This window comes from Nelumbo lutea, chromosome 7, assembly GCF_056320005.1.
Source record: "Nelumbo lutea isolate HS-2025 chromosome 7, American lotus-T2T, whole genome shotgun sequence".
NCBI lineage: Eukaryota > Viridiplantae > Streptophyta > Magnoliopsida > Proteales > Nelumbonaceae > Nelumbo > Nelumbo lutea.
Window position 1 is genome coordinate 35,224,207 of NC_142690.1, and position 5,620 is coordinate 35,229,826.

At 40.3% G+C, this 5,620-nt stretch overlaps 1 non-coding gene across 1 annotated transcript; it reads left to right on the forward strand.

The window, feature by feature from the left end:
- Positions 1 to 2,954: 2,954 nt before the first annotated feature.
- LOC148846072 (small nucleolar RNA R71) lies at positions 2,955 to 3,061 on the forward strand. The gene has a single exon (XR_016102763.1). It is a non-coding gene; the product is annotated as a small nucleolar RNA R71 (small nucleolar RNA).
- The last annotated feature ends 2,559 nt before the right edge of the window (positions 3,062 to 5,620 follow it).

The following is a 5,620-nucleotide window of genomic DNA, read 5'->3' on the forward strand; positions in this document are numbered from 1 at the left end:
CAGTACTGCCCATTAAATACGGTTTCAGGCGCTGACCATTTACTTTAAACGTGCCCTGAACCGGGTGGGTGAGTTCTATAGCCCCATGGGGAAAAACCTGTGAAATGGTAAAGGGTCCAGACCACCTGGATCTCAGCTTACCTGGAAACAAGCGGAGACGGGAATTATATAACAATACCTGTTGGCCTACATAAAAGTCCCGTCTCAGCAAGTTCTTGTCATGCCAGTTTTTTATTCTTTCTTTATAAACTTTGGCATTCTCACAGGTGGTAAGTCTGAATTCATCCAATTCATTCAATTGCAACCGCCTTTTAGCCCCTGTGGCCTGAATGTCAAAATTTAAGAATTTAAGAGCCCAATAGGCCTTGTGTTCCAATTCAACTGGTAAATGGCATGCTTTACCAAAAACCAATCTGTAGGGGGACATGCCAATGGGTGTCTTAAATGCAGTTCTGTATGCCCATAATGCATCATCTAATTTGATGGACCAATCTTTTCTGGCGGATGCTACGGTCTTTTCCAGAATTCTTTTGAGTTCCCTGTTAGCCAACTCCACTTGGCCACTGGTTTGAGGGTGATAAGGGGTAGCTAATTTATGTGTAATTCCATATTTCTGCATTAACCTCTCAAATTGGCTATTGCAGAAGTGAGTTCCCCTATCACTAATTATAGCTCGCGGAGTGCCAAATCGGGAGAATAGCTTCTTTAGGAAGTGTACCACCCTTCTTGAGTCATTTGTGGGTAAAGCCATGGCTTCTACCCATTTGGATACATAGTCAACTGCAACGAGGATGTACTTATTCCCAAAAGAATTTGGGAAAGGTCCCATGAAATCTATACCCCAAACATCAAAGATTTCATAGATTAAAATATTGGAAAGGGGCATTTCATTCCGTCGGGAAATGTTTCCCGATCTTTGGCATTTGTCACATGTGGACACATACCGATGGGCATCTTTGAAGAGTGTGGGCCAATAAAAACCTGATTGCAAAACCTTGGCTGCAGTGCGACTAGCTCCAAAATGACCTCCTGCTTCTTTATCATGGCAAAATTGGAGTACCGACTCCATCTCCTCCTCGGGGACACATCTCCTTATGATCTGATCTGCACACAATTTATACAAAAAGGGTTCCTCCCACAGATAGTATTTTACATCAGAAAAGAATTTCTTTTTCTGTTGATATGAAAGGTTAGGAGGAAGGACTTGTGCAACTAGATAATTAGCAAAATCAGCATACCAAGGATATGAGTATTTCTGTATTGAGTACAACTGCTCATCCGGAAATTCTTCTCGAATGTTGCTGGTTACCTCCTCTTTTGAGCTTACTGTGTCCAACCGGGAGAGATGGTCAGCAGCCAAGTTTGCAGCACCCTTCAGGTCTCTAATCTCAATGTCAAACTCTTGCAATAAAAGGATCCACCTGATCAGTCTTGGTTTTGATTTTGCTTGGTAAGCAAGTGCCTTAATGCCGAGTGATCTGTGTGGACAACAACCTTGGATAATATCAGATATGAACGAAACTTATCAAGTGCAAATATTACTGCTAACAGCTCCTTTTCTGTGGTGGTGTAATTGAGTTGGGGTCTAGTCAAGGTTCTGCTAGCATAGTAAATTGGCTGAAAATGTTTGTTCATTCTTTGTCCTAAAACAACTCCTATAGCAAAATCACTCGCATCACACATCAATTCAAATGGGAGGGTCCAATCTGGTGCTACCATGATAGGTGCATGGATCAATTTGTCTTTCAAGATGTTGAAAGCATGAAGACATTCAGTTGAAAATTCAAAAGGCACTTCTTTCTGAAGCAAGGTAGATAATGGCTTGGAAATTTTTGAGAAATCTTTAATAAACCTTCTATAGAATCCGACATGTCCTAAGAAACTTCTCAAAGAACGAACAGATGTTGGGGTTGGCAATTTTTCAATTGCCTCCACCTTGGCCTTGTCGACTTCTATACCTCTTTGAGAGATCTTGTGTCCAAGCACTATGCCTTCTTGCACCATAAAATGACATTTCTCCCAATTCAACAGAAGATGTGTTTCTTTACATCTAGTAAGCACCAAATTCCTTCTCCAATTTTTGTTGCTTCAGCCTGTGAGGGAATGGAACTTGCGGTTGTTGGTGCATCCCTTGTTGTGCTTCTGGTTGTTCCGTCTTCTGTTGTCTGGTTCCAAGGCTTGTTTCTGCCTTGGGTTCAGCCCAATTCTTCTTTTCTACCTCAGGCAACTCTTTTCCACTTCTTAAGGTAATAGCTTGCACCTGCTCTCGTGGATTCACTTCAGTGTTGCTTGGAAGAGTTCCCGGCAGTCTGGAAGCGATTAATTGTGCCAATTGCCCCACTTGGTTTTCCAGGTTTTTGATTGAGGCTTCCTGGTTCTGGAACCTAGTTTCTGCACCTGCTATAAATTTTGTCATCAGTTCCTCCAAATTGGATTTCGGTTCAGGCTGATGATAAGTCTGGTGGAACGGCTTGGAAATATGCTGATTTGGCCAGGACTGGTTTGAATGTCCCCTCCATCCTGGATGAAAAGTATGGTGACTCTGGTAACCCTGCTGTCTTGACGAATTGCTGACATAGTCAACTTGTTCAGTAGATGGTCTGAACTGATTGCCAACTTGGCAGTCTGTACTGATGTGGCCTCCCCCACACAATTCACAATTAAGAGGCTGCACATGCATGGCAGCTATCTGCATTTCATCTATTTTTTTACTGAGTGCTCCTATTTGTGCAGCTAGTGCTGTATAAGTGTCAACATTATGCAAGCCTTGCTGCTTCCTAGTTTGAGTCCTTTCCGAATGCCATTGATAATTGTTGGCTGCCATTTCCTCAATAAGTGCATGGGCAACCTCAGGAGTTTTATTATTTATGGATCCTCCGGCTGCAGCATCTAATATGGTCTTATTTGAGTCAGTAAGACCATTATAGAAAGTCTGCACTTGCAGCCAAATGGGGAGGCCATGGTGAGGAACTCTCCTTAACAGCTCCTTGTATCGTTCCCATGATTCATATAAAGATTCCCCCTTTTGCTGGAAAAAAGTAGTGATGTCATTCCTCATTTTAGCAGTTTTAGAAGGGGGAAAATATTTAGAGAGAAAACGGCTGGCCATTTCGTCCCATGTGGCTATAGATCCTGCCGGTAATGAGTTCAACCAAGCTTTGGCTTTATCCTTCAAAGAAAATGGGAATAACCTCAGCCGGATGGCATCATCACTTACCCCATTGTGTTTGAAGGTGTCACAGATTTCCAAGAAGTTAGCAATATGGGCATTCGGATCCTCATGGGCCATACCACAAAACTGAACCGTATTTTGTATCATTTGGATTATGGCCGGTTTAATTTCGAAGTTATTGGCAGCAATAGTTGGCATGATAATGCTGGAGACAGTCCCGGTGAGGGTGGGCTTGGCATAATCCATCATAGTTCTTTGTTCAGCCATTTCTTGTGCTTCTTGTCTGACTTGCTTAGCAGCTCTCAAACGGACATGGAGAGTCCGTTCAATCTCTGGGTCGTAAAGGATCTCTTCCAGTTCAGGTCTGCTTGTCATAAACTGTTAAAGTCAAAGCAATAAAAATGCCAATGTTCACAAAAGAAAATAAATAACTAATCCTATCACACTGTAAAGTGAAGTATTGGAATACAAAACCTACATCCTATCATGAATAAATGAAGCCGATTATACTAAAAGCAGATTTAAACCAATCATCTTATTCAAGGTTCCTTTATCTACATCCATCGATTGCAACATCTGAATTCAGACCCAATTTAGATCTGAATTCAGAGAAATTAATAAATAATAATTCAGATCTGAGCTGGATATCTCATACACACTCATTGGTATACACTACAATATACATCCATTAAGGTTGGAATCAATTCTGTGATGCTTTAGGGCTGAAATCAGATCTGATCTGGAAAAAAAAAATTTAAAAGGATCTGAAATAAACTAAAACCAGTCCTGAGTTAGGCTTGGGTTAAAGATTTTAAACTCTACAATTGAAGCTCAAACCTGTATAGCTGATGCATATCAAACACTTGCTAAGACCTAAAAATTGGGTCTGCAATGTTTGGTATTGCAAGCTATTCGGTCCATACAACTTTTGTAGAAATCTGAAATCAGGTCTGCTAACTGTTGCACTATAGCAGCCCTGCTACAAATCTGAATGCTAATACAAATACTTGGAAAGTGCTAATTTTTCTTAAGTATCTGAGGCATAACAATTATTCAATCCAAACATACACCTCCTTAGCTAATGTAGCTCGGTTACAAGTGGGTAAAGCCAAGAATTCAGTCCACCCAGAATTCATAGTATGCTCTGTATCAGTTCAGTCCTCACATCATATCAACTGCATTTCAGATTTGAATTTCTCTCATTCCTTGCTATCCATTCACCCTTGAGGCAGGTTGGATGTATCATAGGGTGGATTGGGGTAGTGATGGCACCCAATTCACCTCAAACTTGCATCGGTTCAGATCTGAGTTCAGAGGAATTCAGATCTGAACTGAGCAGATCTGTAACAGCAGAATTCAGATCTGAACTCAAGTCTGAGTTTGGATCTGAATTCTCAATTGCCTTACCTTCAATTATTGCTACCAAATTGTTTTTGCAGAATAGCAGAAGTGCCCTCGAGTGAATTGGGGTGGTGATGACACCCAATTCCCCTCAAAATTTCATCAGTTCAGGTCTGAGTTCAGAGGAACTCAGATCTGAACTGTTGCAGATCTGCAATAGCAGAATTCAGATCTGAACTCAGATCTGAGTTCTGATCCGAATTCTCAATTGCTCCTCTGGTTGTTCAAAAGATCTCCCCCTTTTTTTCATTTGTTTTTTTTTTTTTTGTAATGAAAGAAAAGAATAATAAAATCTGAAACACAAGCAACTCTTTTCGGCTGAGTGCTGCAGATCTGAAATCTGCTGATCTGAGTGCCGAATGCAACTCAGATCTGCAACACTCATGTTTATGTGAAATTTTTTTTTTTCTTTTTGAAGGGAACAACACCAAGATTGAATAGAAATCAAATATGCCTTTATTAAAATGAAACTAAAACCAAAAAAAGAAAGTAATCTACTTAAGAAAGAAGAAACATAACTACAGTAGTACAGCAGTTGCAGTCCAAAGCTAAAATGTAAAGTTAAGCAAATTAAACCAACTATGAATGCAATGCTGAATGATACCAGATTAAGAATTCTCAATGTTTCCTAATATTGCTTCTCTAAGTCCCCGGAAACGGCGCCAAAAACTTGATGTGTGGCTCATTGTGACACTAGCAAGTGCACTAGCCGTTCAAGTAATAAAGTAGTGAGTGAAGTATCGTTCCCACGAGGATTTAGGAAACAATTACCAATACTAAATTGAACATTTCTTATCTGATCAACAAATAAATCAAAACTCTAATGAAAGCTAAGAAATCCTAAATTAAAATCTATCTAAATCATTGGCCCAATTGCCTTCAATTCAGGTTAGAAGAGTAAGCAGTAAATGTCAATCTCAGAATTCAGCAATCTATCAATTTGGATCATTCGAATGAATCATGATTGAGCCTTGGTTTGGTGAAACCCCAAGGTCATGAACAGCCCCTCTCAAGTGCATGTTCATCCTATGCATGAGTGACGGTTCT